This window comes from Trachypithecus francoisi, unplaced genomic scaffold, assembly GCF_009764315.1.
Source record: "Trachypithecus francoisi isolate TF-2019V2 unplaced genomic scaffold, Tfra_2.0 Lachesis_group6, whole genome shotgun sequence".
NCBI classification, from domain to species: domain Eukaryota; kingdom Metazoa; phylum Chordata; class Mammalia; order Primates; family Cercopithecidae; genus Trachypithecus; species Trachypithecus francoisi.
The window spans coordinates 23,048,619-23,063,793 of NW_022681471.1; the positions used below are offsets into that span (position 1 = coordinate 23,048,619).

General features: G+C 42.3%; 1 pseudogene; it reads right to left on the bottom strand.

Annotated features, from left to right (window-relative positions):
* Positions 1–14,430: 14,430 nt before the first annotated feature.
* LOC117078717 lies at positions 14,431–14,518 on the bottom strand (annotated as a pseudogene).
* Between the last annotated feature and the right edge of the window lie 657 nt (positions 14,519–15,175).

Consider the following 15,175-nt stretch of genomic DNA (forward strand, 5'->3'; position numbering starts at 1 on the left):
TAAGTGGGATTAACTGGGTACCAGGTAACATTTGGGTGAGTTTGTTCAGTCTTCTAATTTGAAGTTGCTGCTTAGACAATAGTGGTTCCCCACCTCTGCACCCAAATTTGAGGCAAAAGTGAAAAAGCAAAAAAAAAAAAAAAAAATTCAGGCAGGAGTTGATTGTGGCCTGTTAAAATAAACAGTGATGTGGATAATCAGGCGCTCCTTTCTGCTCTCCTCCAAATTAAAAAATGGCTTCAGTATTGGTGAATAAGCAGTTGTCCATCCAGGATCAGTTGGAAAAGGCTTCTGCCTCCACTGACCTTCTCTTCTAGCTGAGTTGCTCTCTTCCAGTCCTAAATTTACCCCCATCCTCCTTTGCAAGTAAAGGGGTTGTTAACATTTAGCTGATGGGGCACAAAGTGATCAGAAAAGACCTTGTTGCCTCCTTTCATCAACTCTGCCCATTAGCCAAGCAGAAAAGAAACATTGGTTTCTTAATTGACTTTCATAATCACTTTCATAATCATTTTGTATGTGGTACATACTAGATACTCAATAATTATTTGCTGAACAAAGGAATGACTGAATGCTGGGCACTATCCTAGGTCCTGGACATGCAGCAGTAAAGAAGAAATAAATAGAAATAAATCTACTCCCATGGAGGTCAGATTCTAGTGACAGAAAAGAAGGAACCGTAGGGTCCTAAGTCCTGCTAGAAACAGCACTAAGTACATGATAGGTACTCAATAGATACATGGGGAAATGGGAGACACTGTAATATAATAATGCATATAGTTTATGTTTCTCCTTCTCAGTCTCATTGAAAAACATCATTATCCTCAAATAATTAAAAAATAGAGTTATGAGCCCATGAGTTCAAGACCAGTCTGGGCAACATAGCAAGACCTCGTCTCTAACAAAAATAAAAACAGAATTAACATATAATCCAGCCATTTCACTCGTAGGTATATTCCCAAAAGAATTGAAAGCAAAAACTCAAACAGATAGATATTTGTATGTCAATGTTCATAGCAGCATTAACCACAGTAGCCAGGAGGTGGAAGCAACCCAAGTGTCCATCAACAGATGAATGGAGAAACAAAATATGGTATATACATACAATGAAATATTAGCCAGCCTTGAAAAGGAAGGAAATTCTGACACATGCTACAACATGGATGAACCTGGAGAACATTATGCTAAGTGAAATAAGCCAGTCACAGAAAGACAATTCTATATGACTCTACTTGTATGAGTTATCTAGAGTAGTCAAATTCATAGAGATAGAAAGTAGAATGGGGGTTGCCAGGGACTGCGGAGAGGGAGGAATGGGGAGTTACTGTGTAATGAGTATAGTTTCAGTTTTGCAAGATGAAACAGTTTTGGACATTGGTTGCACAATAATGTGAATATACTTATTACTAAACTGTACACTTAGAAATGGTTGTGATGATAAATTTTATGTTATGTGTATTTTGCCACAATTAGAAAATTTTTAAAGCCACTTATTAAACATTCTCTTTTTTTGAGAATTGTACAAAGATTAACAAACGCAAACCCTTTGCTGGAGTTTACATTGTAATACAGACCCTTCATGATGTGGCCAGGCATGTCAAGGCCATACAGACAAGAGAAGACAAACATTCAGCCTAGATATGGAGAGGCAGCTGAATATTTACATTACCCAACAGAGCAAAGGTGAGTGCATTTTGGGATGGACGGAGGGCAGGCTGTCCACACAGTGTGATTTGACTAAATACTGTTGGTGATTCATTTCTCAAAAATATATCAACTCCATTGCTTGTCATATGTTCTGAAATTTTAGCTCTTTCTTTTAATTCTTTAAGGATTAGGAACTTCCGCAATTCCTTATGAGTAGACAAAGAACCCAGAATGGGACAAGATTGTTTTCTAGCTAACAGTTAGCCTCGCATTTTTTGTTTTTGTTATGGGGGTCCAAGATGAGAGAGGAAGCAGTAGGAGAAGAAAGGAGATGGGTGGGTAACCAAGATCAACTTCCCCCTTTCATACCCAAGTAGAGGAGGCTGGGGAGACAACACATATTGATGTAGCAAGTCCACACTCACAGACTTAGAGGAGCTGTCTGCCCATTAAGTAATGGAGAGTCAAGGAAAACCATTTCCAAATATTAGTACTGACCAGCCTCCAAAGGTAGTGGTCTCCATTCCTGCTGCCAGAAGTACACCAGTAGAGGCTGGGGTGGGGATAGGATGTTTCTCCCAACTTTACATTCTATGCATCTCTTAATGGAGACATCAGGGTGAGCCCCCTTTACCTTACCCCATCAGTAGTCATACCTCAATCCCTCAGGTGCCACCAACTGTGTGTGTGAGATTCTAGAGAGAGAGATCTTTGCATTCTCCATGAGGGTAAAGTTTGCTGGGCAGGATTCTTTAAATCACATCACAAATGTCTTTTCATCTTAAAGGAACAAACTGTTTCTAAGGACTTTAGCACGTTATTTATGAGTCAGTGAATACTGCTAATAACAAATGGGTCTTATCTATTCATGAAAGCAAGTCTCTGAGTATCTCTTGGGAACCACTGTGAGCAGTTAGTTTGAGTTATGGTACACATAGACTTCAACTAATAAAAGGGCATGTTTTAAAACATTCCAGAATTCCAACCTGTCACTAATTCAGATTGGTCTGCCTGCCCCCACCCCCATTAGTCCAAATAGATGAGATTTTGCTGAGGCAGATTTTCAAGTAGTTTGCAAATGGTAAACACAAAGAGGGGATTTCTTTCTCTCTCTACCTCTCTCTCTCTCTCTCTTTCTTTCTCTCTCTCTCTCTCTCTCTGAAACACATCACTTGACATCTTACTATTAGGATCAATCGGTGACAATTTCTCTCGATTTATTATTTACCTTGTTTCTCACTACAAAGTTAGGTTACAACAAGAATGGACGCTGACTTTCTTGCTTAGTGCTCAACGGCTTTATTTTCCTTACACTGACTCTCTTTTGTTATCACGAAAGTCATTATTAGGCTAATGTAAAATAAATTAGCTTACATTCAACATGTACAGGAAGCACAAATACTCATCAGTGGGATGGCTTAGAAGGATCCTAGAAATGAAATCAGTATCTCAAAGAGATATCAGCACACCCATGTTCATGCAGCATTATACACAACAGCGAAAATGCGAAAACAACCTAAGCATGCATTGAAGGATGAATGGATAAAGAAAATCTCATATATATATGAGATTGTATACATATACATGTGTGTGTGTGTGTATACACACACACACACACACACAAAATGAAATATATTCAGCCTTTAAAAAGGAGATCCTGCCATTTGCCACAATATGGATGAACCTGGAGAACATTATGTCAAGTGAAATAAGCCAGACGCAGAAAGACAAATACTGTATGATGGCATTTATATGTGGAATCTAAAACAGTTGAACTCATGGAAGCAGAGAATAGAACAATGATTGCCAGAGGTTGGGGGTTGGGGAAATGGGGAGATGTTGTTCAAAGGGTACAAACCTTCAGTTATAAAATGAACAAGCTCTGGGGATCTAATGTACAGCCTGGTACCTATAGTTAATAATACACTGGATTGTTTACTTGAAATTTGGTAAAAGGGCAGATTTTAAGGGTCCTCACCCTACCTCCCCACACAGAATGGCAATTACAGGTGGTGATGGATGTGTTAATTTGACTTCAGTAATCAATACATAATGTAAATGTTTATCAAATCCTCACATTGTACACCTTGAATACATACATTTTTTTTATTTGTCAATTAAGTTTTTTTCCAAAACTTTTTTTAAAAAGGAAGTATCCTAGAAGATGCTCTGGCCAGTCACTCTCTTGGAAACATCCCTTGGTTGCAATACCTGTTATGTCTACTTTTGAATATTTTCCAAGATCATCAAGCTATAAGCCACATGCTAAAGAAAATATAGCTATGATCTATTTGAGGGACATGTGTAAAGAGAATATTTAAATGATAATCTAGTTTTTCAAATCAAAGAGCGCTTCAGCTGTAAAGGCCTATAGAAGTCCATCACACCGAGGGTTCCAGCTTGTGTGGAATGGTTAGTTTCTAAGGAAGATATCAAGCTAGGTTCAGAAACTATAAAAGGTCTTTGGCTTCAGATAGATAGATAGATAGATAGATAGATAGATAGATAGATAGATAGATTGATAGACAGACAGTCGCATTTGCTTTCTTCATCACAGGAATTGTGACTTACTGTTGAGAAAACATTTTGAGAGACCCAGGGATAAAACTAGAAACAGAGATGCAGCTCTGGTTTTCATTCTCATCAATAGAGAGGGAATGTCAAGGCTGTGGTAATATGAACTTCCCTGGCTCGCAGCAGGTAAGAAATGCAACCGAGGGTCTGAGGCAGTTTGGTGCTAGGAGGAAGATATTCTGAACTGGGCTTTGCAGCCCAAATACTTTCTCATCCCTCACCTCCCAGCATGCATCTCTTGAAATAAGCTTTCAAAGCTTATCAGGCAGTTTATAAAAACAAAGGGATTCCTCTTCCAAGAAGTTTCCGGTCTGAGATGACACAGGTAGTACAGAAATGTTCCATTGTCAAGCAACCAAATATATGCATTAACTGAGGAATAGAAGAGCATCCGCATTTTAGCTTCAAAGGCAAATTCAATGAATTTGAGATGCACAATCTTACAACTAAGACTTCAAAACGAATTTCAAAGTACAAGTAGATAGATTTAAGTCAGTAGAAGAGGGCTCAAATAAATGCAGAATCAAAGATGCTGTGGCCAAAACAAGTGTGAGTGAATCTTAGGGAGGCACTTTTCTTATTGAAATGGTTCTTTTTATTTGTACGGTTGAAATGGGCCACCTCCTTTATGAAGCCTTTCCTGTTCCTCACTCTTTTTTTTTTTTTTTTGAGACGGAGTCTTTCTCTGCCACCCAGGCTGGAGTGCAGTGGCCGGATCTCAGCTCACTGCAAGCTCTGCCTCCCGGGTTTACGCCATTCTCCTGCCTCAGCCTCCCGAGTAGCTGGGACTACAGGCGCCTGCCTCGTCGCCCGGCTAGTTTTTTGTATTTTTAAGTAGAGACAGGGTTTCACCGTATTAGCCAGGATGGTCTCGATCTCCCGACCTCGTGATCCGCCCGTCTCAGCCTCCCAAAGTGCTGGGATTACAGGCTTGAGCCACCGCGCCCGGCTGTTCCTCACTCTTTACCTGGCTACAGTGGGCTACTCCTATCTTTAGGTCTCACTATGCCCCAAACATACTCCATCATGTCACCTGTGACAATGGATGTATCTTTTGTTTTCATGTCTGTGTGCCCCACTAGACTTTAAGTACCTTGAGGACGGGGTCTTATTCATTTGTGTGTATGCACCCTAGCTCAATACCTGGTACATAGTAGGTGTTCAATAAACTTTCTGGAATGGATGATATCCCATGATTCCTTATGATAAAAAGAGCAACAGCTAAACAAATGTTCCTATTAGAGTTATGTTAAGCAAATTTAGGGCTCTGCAGACAAAAGAGAACTGTAAATTCCCAGCTCCTAAATCAAAGGTTGAAGGCTTGCCCCACCCTAGCCATAGCTCCTTGATATGGCTCCTGATTAATAATCTGTTACATCCTCAAAAGAGGTCATTTTAAGGTAACCCAGTAGAGCTCTCATGACCTCTTGACCTTGTTATATCGCCAAAAAGGAGCTAACTTTTGGTCAAAGGATGGCAGAGTACTTTCCTGTGATTCACGTATTACCCAGAAACCTCTGGTTTCCTGGAATTCATAATAAAAATTCCAAATCCCCAGCAATAACTTCTCAACCCCACAATTCTTGCTAACACAGCAGAGTAACACTTGGATTCTATACCAGGCCTACTGACCTTTTGCTAATTGCAGAATAAACAGATCTCCAGTTTAGAGGGGACTTCTCCTTTTATGGGCTCCCTGCAGTGTAGGCACTGCTTGAATGGTATTTATTTCTGCCATATTTGCTTTCCAACACTTGTTCAGAGCGGGGGCAGGTGTCTGGGAATGGAAGAAATAGAGACTGGAATAAGAGGAGAAAAGCAGGTGCCCCAACATCCTGAATGAAGTGCCCAGCTTATTCTTCATAAGAAGCTGAGGATCTTCCTAGGAAGATGTGTGCAAATGAAATTTTATTTTAAAAAACTATCAAGTATTTCTGAGCCCTTACTCTTATGCCTAGCCCTGCCTCCACACAATTCACTGTCCAGTAGGGAAAACAGACACGTAAAAAGTGATAAGCACTGTTACAGACACAAAGGCTGGGGGAAGCCCAGAGCATAGATAACTGTTCTCCACTGGCCAGTGCTAGTGATTGGCCCAGAAATATGGCAGGGAAAGACTGTGGTAGCACCATGAAGATGCTGCCACAGGTTGTGGGGGCTCCTTCTCAGTTATGCACGTTTAGAAACTTAATTTTATGTGTTGCTGTAGGACTAATCAGACTCCAAGGGATTGACCCATGATAAATCAAAAAGATATACATTAATATAAATGATAAACTAGGGGCTGGGCGCCATGGCTCATGCCTGTAATCTCAGCACTTTGGGCGACAGAGACAGGCAGATCACTTGAGCCCAGAAGTTTGAGACCAGTCAAAGCAACATGGTGAAACCCCATCTCTACCAAAATACAAAAATTAGCGAGGCCTGGTGGCACACACCTGTAGTTCAGCTACCTGAAAGGCTGAGGCAGGAAGATCGCTTGAGCCCGGGAGGTCGAGGCTGCAGTGAGCTGTGATGGCGCCACTGCACTCCAGTCTGGGCAACAGAGCAAGACCTTGTCTCAAATAAATAAATAAATAAACTAAAAATGATTTACTATATATTTACTATATGCCAAGAGACATTCTAAGTACTTTACATGAATTATCTCACATTCACGGCAACACTGTGAGTAAAGTAGTATCATCACCTTCATTTTTTAAATAAACAGAGGCTCTGAAAGGTTATGACTTGCCCAAGCTGGTCGAGTTGGGATTCTTATATAAAGTATGTCTGATTCTAACGCCAATGTCCTTAACACCTACACTCACAGCCCTTCGTTGCTTTATACTGAAAAACAGAGCTGCTGGCTACTTTGTGCATTCTTTCCCCAAGAAGGAAGATGATGGAAACTGAGTGAGATCCTGAAGATTGTTTAATGAGTGCCAAAATCAGAACAAAGAGCTCAATAAATATTGTACATGAATGAATACTTTAGAGTCCTCAAACTATGCTAGCCTAGTGAATTAGACTCCTTCATCCCTTCACCATAGATCCCAGACATTAAGTTGACCAGTCAGGATACTCTTTCCCCCTCAAACCCCAATGGTTAAGTTGAACTCTGGGTTGCTGCTTTTTCTGGCCTTAAATACACATAATTGGGCCTGCTTGAACCCTAGTCTGTGACTAGGATCTTAAATACTATCCTTACTCAGTTTTTGCCAGCTTTTTTCTGAAAGCTGAATCCTGTTCTCCCAAAATCCTACCCCATTGCCCTAGGGTGTTCCATCTACCAGACTGGTCCTCCTAGAACTAATGATACTCAGACTTATACCTGAGTTACCTATGTCCTTTGGACCACTCCACTATCCTAATCAAAGTTCATTAATGTATTGATCTAACTAACCTTTACTGGGTACCTACGACGTTCCAATCTCTGCGCTAGGGGTTTGGGATATAGTTTAAAAACACCAAGGTTTATCCATCAAGGTCTGGACAGGAAACAGATGGCACAGTCAAACTGAGTAATCTGGGGAGCATTTCATAAAGAGCCTATTTAGAAAAGTGTGGGTAGAGTATAGGAACAAGAGATGGAGTCACACCCTAGAGATAGTAACAGCAGGGAGCCATTACCCCTCTAGGCCTGAAGGGCCAAGAAGAGGGAACAGTATGAAGAGAGTGGCTTTATAAGAGCTGTGGTCTTCAGTAGAGGGACACAGCCACTGCCAGTACTCGGCCCATCAAGAAAGAGCCTGGGAAATAAACAGTCCAACTGCATTCTCTTCCTACCTACCAATCTCCATTGGTGCCAAACATAATCAGGGGTCAGAAAGCAAGGGAGCCCATTAATGTAATCCATACAAGTCAGCCTGCAGTGGCACAGGGCAGGCTGAAGAGTGGTTCTGAATATCCAGTAACACTATGCAATGGGATGATTTACTTCCTAGCCCCAATCTGCCCCACTCATGATTCTTTCTACTTCCCCCCTCCTCCTTAACTCATACTGCCAAAGACTCAGCTTGTTATCGTGCCACATGAGTCATCCCAGTCTTAAAATTAAGTGAACTCCCCATAGATCCCATGACTAATTATTCACAAAACCAGATTACAGACCTGAACTTCTGAATCTCAATCCAAAGTGTTTTATTCTATAGTGCCTTATTCTCTGTAAGGTGGTGAAGTGCTAGTATAAGGCTAATGATGATGATGATGATGGCTGTCATCTGTGAATTCTTATGATTTGCCAGAAACTGTAGTAAGTGTTTTGCATATAATGCCTCACTCTGAGAATAGTGTGGCTTCCTCAAGTGTCTAATACTCAGGCAGGAAAAAACCTGATTTCCAGGGGTGAAGTGAGAATAAAGACCAACTTCTTAACTTTACAGATAGCAGAACATTTTTATGGGTCCCATTTCCATTCTGCCTCTGTCACCCTTGAATTGCCATGTACCAGATGCAAAGAGGATGTAGTTAACACATTCTAATAATGGGCTCTAGGAAGAGAGCTGCTTTTATGGAACGCCCTCCTGCTGCCACTTTGGCTTCTGTTGTAGAGGCTGCTGAGTGTGCTAAATGCTCTCCAAATGCCCAAGGGGCACCCTCAAGATTTGAACATGCAACCAGAGGAGCTTAATTATGGTTCCTGAGAACTAGAATGATTCCATTTACAGCCGTTAAGTCCTGAAAGGCAAGGTAGGTGTTGGGGGAAAACTCAAACTGCTCCTAAGGGTCAAAGCCGTTTGTTTCATCAGTGATTTGATATATCCATCTAGCACTACTCCCCACAAAAATTACAGAATCTGGAAGGAACCCAGCGTCTCTACTTGCCAGATCTTCCTTGGGTAGCTGAACATAAGCAGAGTAGGCACTCCCACACATATGCAGAGCAGTTTACCTTTGTTCACCAAATGCGTACCTAACAGTATGTAATCTCCATTAGACTGGAGATTTTTGTCTGCTCCTCTCATCTCCGGTGCTGCATTTCTAGTACCCAGGTGCTTGGTGTTTAGTTGGTGCTCAATAAATACTTGTTAAATGAATAGATCAATGAAGTGGGAGGTTTCCTCTGTTGCCCAAAGACTCCGTAAAAACTCCTGATGTTATCTCTCTTTTTTTTTTGATATGGAATCTCACTCAGTTGTCCAGGTTGGAGTGCAGTGGTACGATCTTGGCTCACTGCAACCTCCGCCTCCCGGGTTCAAGCGATTCTCCTGCCTCAGCCTCCTGAGTAGCTGGGATTACAGGCACGTGCCACCACGCCTGGCTAATTTTTGTATTTTTAGTAGAGGCAGGGCTTCACCGTGTTGGCCAGGCTGGTCTCAAACTCCTGACCTCAGATAATCCACCCGCCTCGACCTCCCAAAATGTTGGGATTACAGGCGTGAGCCACTGTGCCTGGCCTCCTGATGTTATTTGAATTGGATATTTCTCTGGACCTCCAGAGGATACTGTCCTTCCATTGTCTCTCATACTGGAGTTTAGAAGTTTATCTTTCTCCTAGCATTTTTTCCAGTCGTAGTTGAAATGAGTCTTTTCCTAGCATGGGTTCAGACTAAAGCTATTCAGTTAGGTAGAATAAATATCTTTAGAACACTTTTGGCCAGGCGCAGTGGCTCACGCCTGTAATCCCAGCACTTTGGGAAGCTGAGGCAGGTGGATCACCTGAGGACTGGAGTTCGAGACCAGCCTGGTCAATATGGTGAAACCCCAGCTCTACTAAAAGTACAAAAATTAGCCAGGCTTGGTGGTGGGTGCCTGTAATCCCAGCTACTTAGCAGGCTGAGGCAGGAGAATCTCTTGAACTGAGGGACAGAGATTGCAGTGAGCCGAGATCAGGCCATTGCACTCTAGCCTAGGCAACAAGAGCAAAACTCCGAAAAATAAAAATAAAATAAAACAGAACACTTTTTAAAATGTAGAGATTTACCTCTTTGCATTTGGATATCTTAGTGTTACAGTTGAGTTTGAGAGACTCTTGGGAACGAGATAACAGGCCTAGGCCTCGCTTGACACACAGTGCCAAAGTTAATGTTAACTGTTTCTGTGAACATTAACTATTTCTGCACTAGTGAGCTTTTATTCCACTGTTGCCCCAGCTCCTGACCTTAAGCGGTCTGCCTGTCTCAGCCTCCCAAAGTGCTGGTGGCATGAGCCACCGCACCCGGCAACACAGTAAATATTTTAGGCACCATCTTTTTTTTCTTTTTTAATATACTTCAAGTTCTAGGGTACATGTGCACAATGTGCAGGTTTGATACACAGGTATACATGTGCCATGTTGGTTTGCTGCACCCATCAACTCATCATTTACATTAGGTATTTCTCCTAATGCTATCCCTCCCCCAGCCCCCCAGCCCCCAGCAGACCCGGGTGTGTGATGTTCTCTGCCCTGTGTCCAAGTGATCTTATTGTTCAATTCCCACTTATGAGTGAGAACATGCGGTGTTTGGTTTTCTGTCCTGTGATAGTTTGCTGAGAATGATGGTTTCCAGCTTCATCCATGTCCCTGCAAAGGACATGAACTCATCTGTTTGTATGGCTGCATAGTATTCCATGGTGTATATGTGCTACATTTTCTTAATCCAGTCTATCACTGATGGACATTTGGGTTGGTTCCAAGTCTTTGCTATTGAGGCACCATCTTAAAGGAAGACCAGTAGTGACGGTGATGACAAGCAACAAATTCTACTCTTTGGGATCTAAACAGTCATTTGTATGGGTTCTGTGGCCATTCATTTAAAAAACATTTATTGAAACACGTACCATGTGCCACATACGGGGGATACAATGGTGAATAAACTGATATCTGCTGTCAAGGAATTCAGTCTCTCCAGGGAACAGACAATAAAATAATTACAATGCTATCTAATAATTGTTATGAGAGGGCAGGCACTGAGGACCATGAGAGACAAAGGAGGGACATCTAATTTACACTGGGAGGTCAGGGAATGCTTCCGAAAAGAGGTGAGAATTTAATGGTGTTTTGAAGGGCAAGTGGGTATGAGCCTCATGAAAAAGGGGGAGAAAGGCATTCCAAGCACATTTTGGATGCACACAAGTAAAACCAGCATGATGCTTCCAAAGTAGTTAATACAGTTTATTGCTGATATTTGGGGCTGGATAATTCTTTGTTGTGGGAGGCTGTGTATTGTAGCATGTTTACCAGCAGTATCCCTGAATTCTACCCACTAAATGTCAGTAGCACCTTACTTCTCTGAGTTGTGACAACCAAAAATATCACCAGCATTGCGAGATGTTCTCTAGGAGACAAAATTGCCCCCAGTTGAGAAATAGAGCCAAAGGTATGTGTGAGAAAGTGATGAAAAACAAGGTTGGAAAGCCAGTCAGGGTCCAGGTCATGGGAGTCATGTGTGCTGTGATAAGAATTTTGGACTTTATCCTAAAGATCACAAGGACCCCCTGAAGGATTTCAAACAAGAGGATAATATACTCAGATGTGTGTTAGGAATATCACTCTAGCAGCAGTGTAGAGTATAAGTTTGAAGGGGTTGTGTGGCAAGACTAAAAACAGGGTGCTGAGTTAGGAGACTCTTGAAATCATCTATAAAAGAAGATGAGAGGCAGTATTAAGGCAATAGCAGTGGGAATGGAGCAAAGGAAGAAGGTTTAAGAGATATTAGGAAAAGCCAAATGCTTAGGAGTTAGTGATTTAAGGATGTTAGGGAATAAGGAAAAAGTGTGACTCTCAGATTTGTAATTTCATTTCTTTTCCTTTCTTCCTTCCTCCCTCCCTCCCTCCCTCCCTCTCTCTCTCTCTCTCTTTCTCTCTCTCTTTCTCTCTTTCTCTCTCTCTTTCTCTCTCTCTCTTTCTCTCTTTCTCTCTCTTTCTCTCTCTCTCTCTCTCTCTCTCTTTCTCTCTTTCTCTCTTTCTCTCTTTCTTTGTTTCTTTCTTTCTTTCTTTCTGAGTTTCACTTTTGTTGCCCAGGCTGGAGTGCAGTGGCGTGATCCCGGCTCACTGCAACCTCCACCTCCCGGGTTCAAGCAATTCTCCTGCCTCAGCCTCCCAAGCAGCTGGAACTACAAGCATGCACCACCATGCCCAGCTTTTATTATTATTTTTTTTTTGTATTTTTAGTAGAGACAGGGTTTCACCATGTTGGCCAGGCTGGTTTCAACTCCTGACCTCAGGTGATCCACCCGCCTTGGCCTTCCAAAGTGCTGGGATTACAGGCGTGAGCCCCCATGCCCAGCCTCTTTTTCTTTTCTCTCTCTCTTTTTTTTTTTTTTTTTTTTGAGACAGGGTGTCTCTCTGTCACCCAGGCTGGAGTGCAGAAGTGTAATCATGGCTCCCTGCAGCCTTGAACTCCTGGGCTCAAGCAATCCTCCCACCTCAACCTCCTGAGTAGCTAGGACCACAAGTGTGCACTACTAGCCCAGCTAATTTATTTTACATTTTTTTGAAAAAACTTGGGGTCTCACTATGTTGGCCAGGCTGGTCTTGAATGCCTGAGCTTGAGTGACCCTCCCACCTCACCTCCCAAAGTGCTGGGATTATAGACATGAGCCACTGTGCCTGGCCTCTAGTATCAATAATAGCATAAATTATGGGACCATTCACAGATAAAGAGAACATGACAAGTCTCCACAGATTTGAGGAGAACCACACATTTTGTAAGGAACATGGTGAGCTACTATGGACTTTGAGTGAAAATGTCAGTAGGGAATTTTCTCTACTTGTGGGGATTAAGCAGAGGGTCATTGGAGCCAGTAGGGTAGACAGGTATTAAACTGCTTCAGAGCCTTCTCTCGCTTTCATTCATTTAATAAGCATTTACTAGGTGCCAGTGCCAAGGCTGGGTGCAAGGGATACAAAGAAAAGTAAGACAAAGCTCCTGCCTTTAAGGTTCTCACAATCCATAGAGGGAGACAGACAAGTCAATATGCAATAATGCAGTTTGACAAGTGTTATGGTGGATGTATGTACAGTGCTATGAAGACAAGAGAGGAAGGACATCTAATGGAATGAGTGTAAAGGAGAAAGGAAGGGAAAGCTTACTGGTAGGGGCAATATGACAGAGAGGTGGAGAACTACAGTGACCCTGAGAACACCATGCAAGCCTCCAACTATGGCAGGGTTTCTCAACCTTGTCCCTGTTGACACTTTTGACCAGATTATTCTTGATTATTCTTTGATGTGGGGAGCTGGCCTGTGCATTGTAGGATACTGAGCAGTATCCCTGGCCTCTACTCATTGGATGCCAGGAGCCATCCTCCCCCTACTTGGGACAAGCAAAAGTGTCTCTGGCTGTTGCCAACTGTCCCCTGGGGGGACAAAATCAGCTGGTTGAGAACCACTAAATTACAGGATCATCATTGATCAAGAGCCCCAACTGCTGTGCTCTGAAATTCATCACTGTTTTTGTACAATGCCACACTTTCCATGGGCTATTTCTAGCCAAGGGACTGAGCATAGCAGGGACACTAAGGCAGTACTATTGTGGGGAGATGCAGAGTTTAGCTCAAGGACTTAACCTTACCAAACCTTTCTTTGACTGCATGACAGGCTAGGATGCCCCCACCCACCATTTCTTTCTTCCTTCTTCACCAGGGGTCAGACTTACATCAGTCTGATGGCTGTCTCCGCCTTCTCTGGCTCCCCCAACCATTTGCTCTCATACTGATATTTCCCTTACTGAAATCCTTGAACATTTAATTCCTTTTTGCTTTCTGCTTCTCAGAGGACCCAAACTAACATTAGAGGTTAGAATCTGAAATCAGAAACATCAGAATTTAAATCCTGGTTCCCCTTATTAGCTGTGCAGCCTTAAGCAAGTTACCATACTTCTCTAAGCCTCAGTTCACTCATATGTAAAATGAGGGTAATGGCATCCACCTTAGAAGGTTGTTATGAGCATTAAATGAGCTACTGGATTTAAGATATTTAGCATGGTACTGGATAGCAAGTAAGAGCCCAGGAAGTTCCGACTCTCAGTAAAGGATGGATATGTGGGGAAAGAGGTGCTATGAGTAGAGTGATACCATGATATACAGGCATGATGGTAAGAAATACTATAGAAAGATTGGAAGGAATGTAAAATGTTACAAGCATTTTGGTATTGCTGGAACAAAGTGCAAAGCAGGAAGTGATGAGAGATCATATGAGAGGTAGGCAGGTCCAAAACTGAACAATTCCAACCACTTCAAACTGTTTTTTTCTTTCTTTTCTTTCTTTCTTTCTTTCTTTCTTTTTTTTTTTTTTCCTTTTTAAATGCTTTTAATGCTCTTCGGTGCTCTACACGTTCAGAGAAACTTCTCTAGTAATAAACTATAGAAATGATCCCTGAAAGTAGAGAGTCTAACTCTCTGTCACCCAGGTTGGAGTGCAGTGGTGCAATCTCGGCTCATTGCAACCTCTGCCTCCTGGGTTCAAGCAATTCTCCTGCCTCAGCTTCCTGAGTAGCTGGGATTATAGGTGCCTGCCACCATACCTGGCTAATTTTTGTATTTTTGGTAGAGACGGGGTTTTACCATGTTGGCCAGGCTGGTCTTGAACTTGTGACCTCAGGTGATCCACCTACCTCGCCTCAGCTTCCCAAAGTGCTGGGATTACAGGTGTGAGCCACTGCGCCTGCCCTCCTTCTAGCTTTGTTGAATCCAAGTTATATTATTCTACCCTTTTATTATCTCCTTTGAGCCTTCCTCAACTTCACTACATCTGCCTTTAAGCTGAAAACCCAAACCTTCACACAAAAACCATCCAAATTCTCTAATTCGAATGGGGCTGACTAGTTTGGAGAGAGACTAACGGGCTTGTTGCTTCACAGTTCCTCCCCTCAGGATTCCAATTTATGCAGCCTTGAATGGGGATTACTTGGAGGGAAAAAGATCTAATCGCTACTTGGCCCTTGCCCTGAAAACTTTCATTCAATCCAAAAACATTAACAGGGACCACTTTTTCCCTAAGGAGAGTTAATCATTACTCCAACCTCCTACTCTGTGCTCTCCCCTCCCCCCA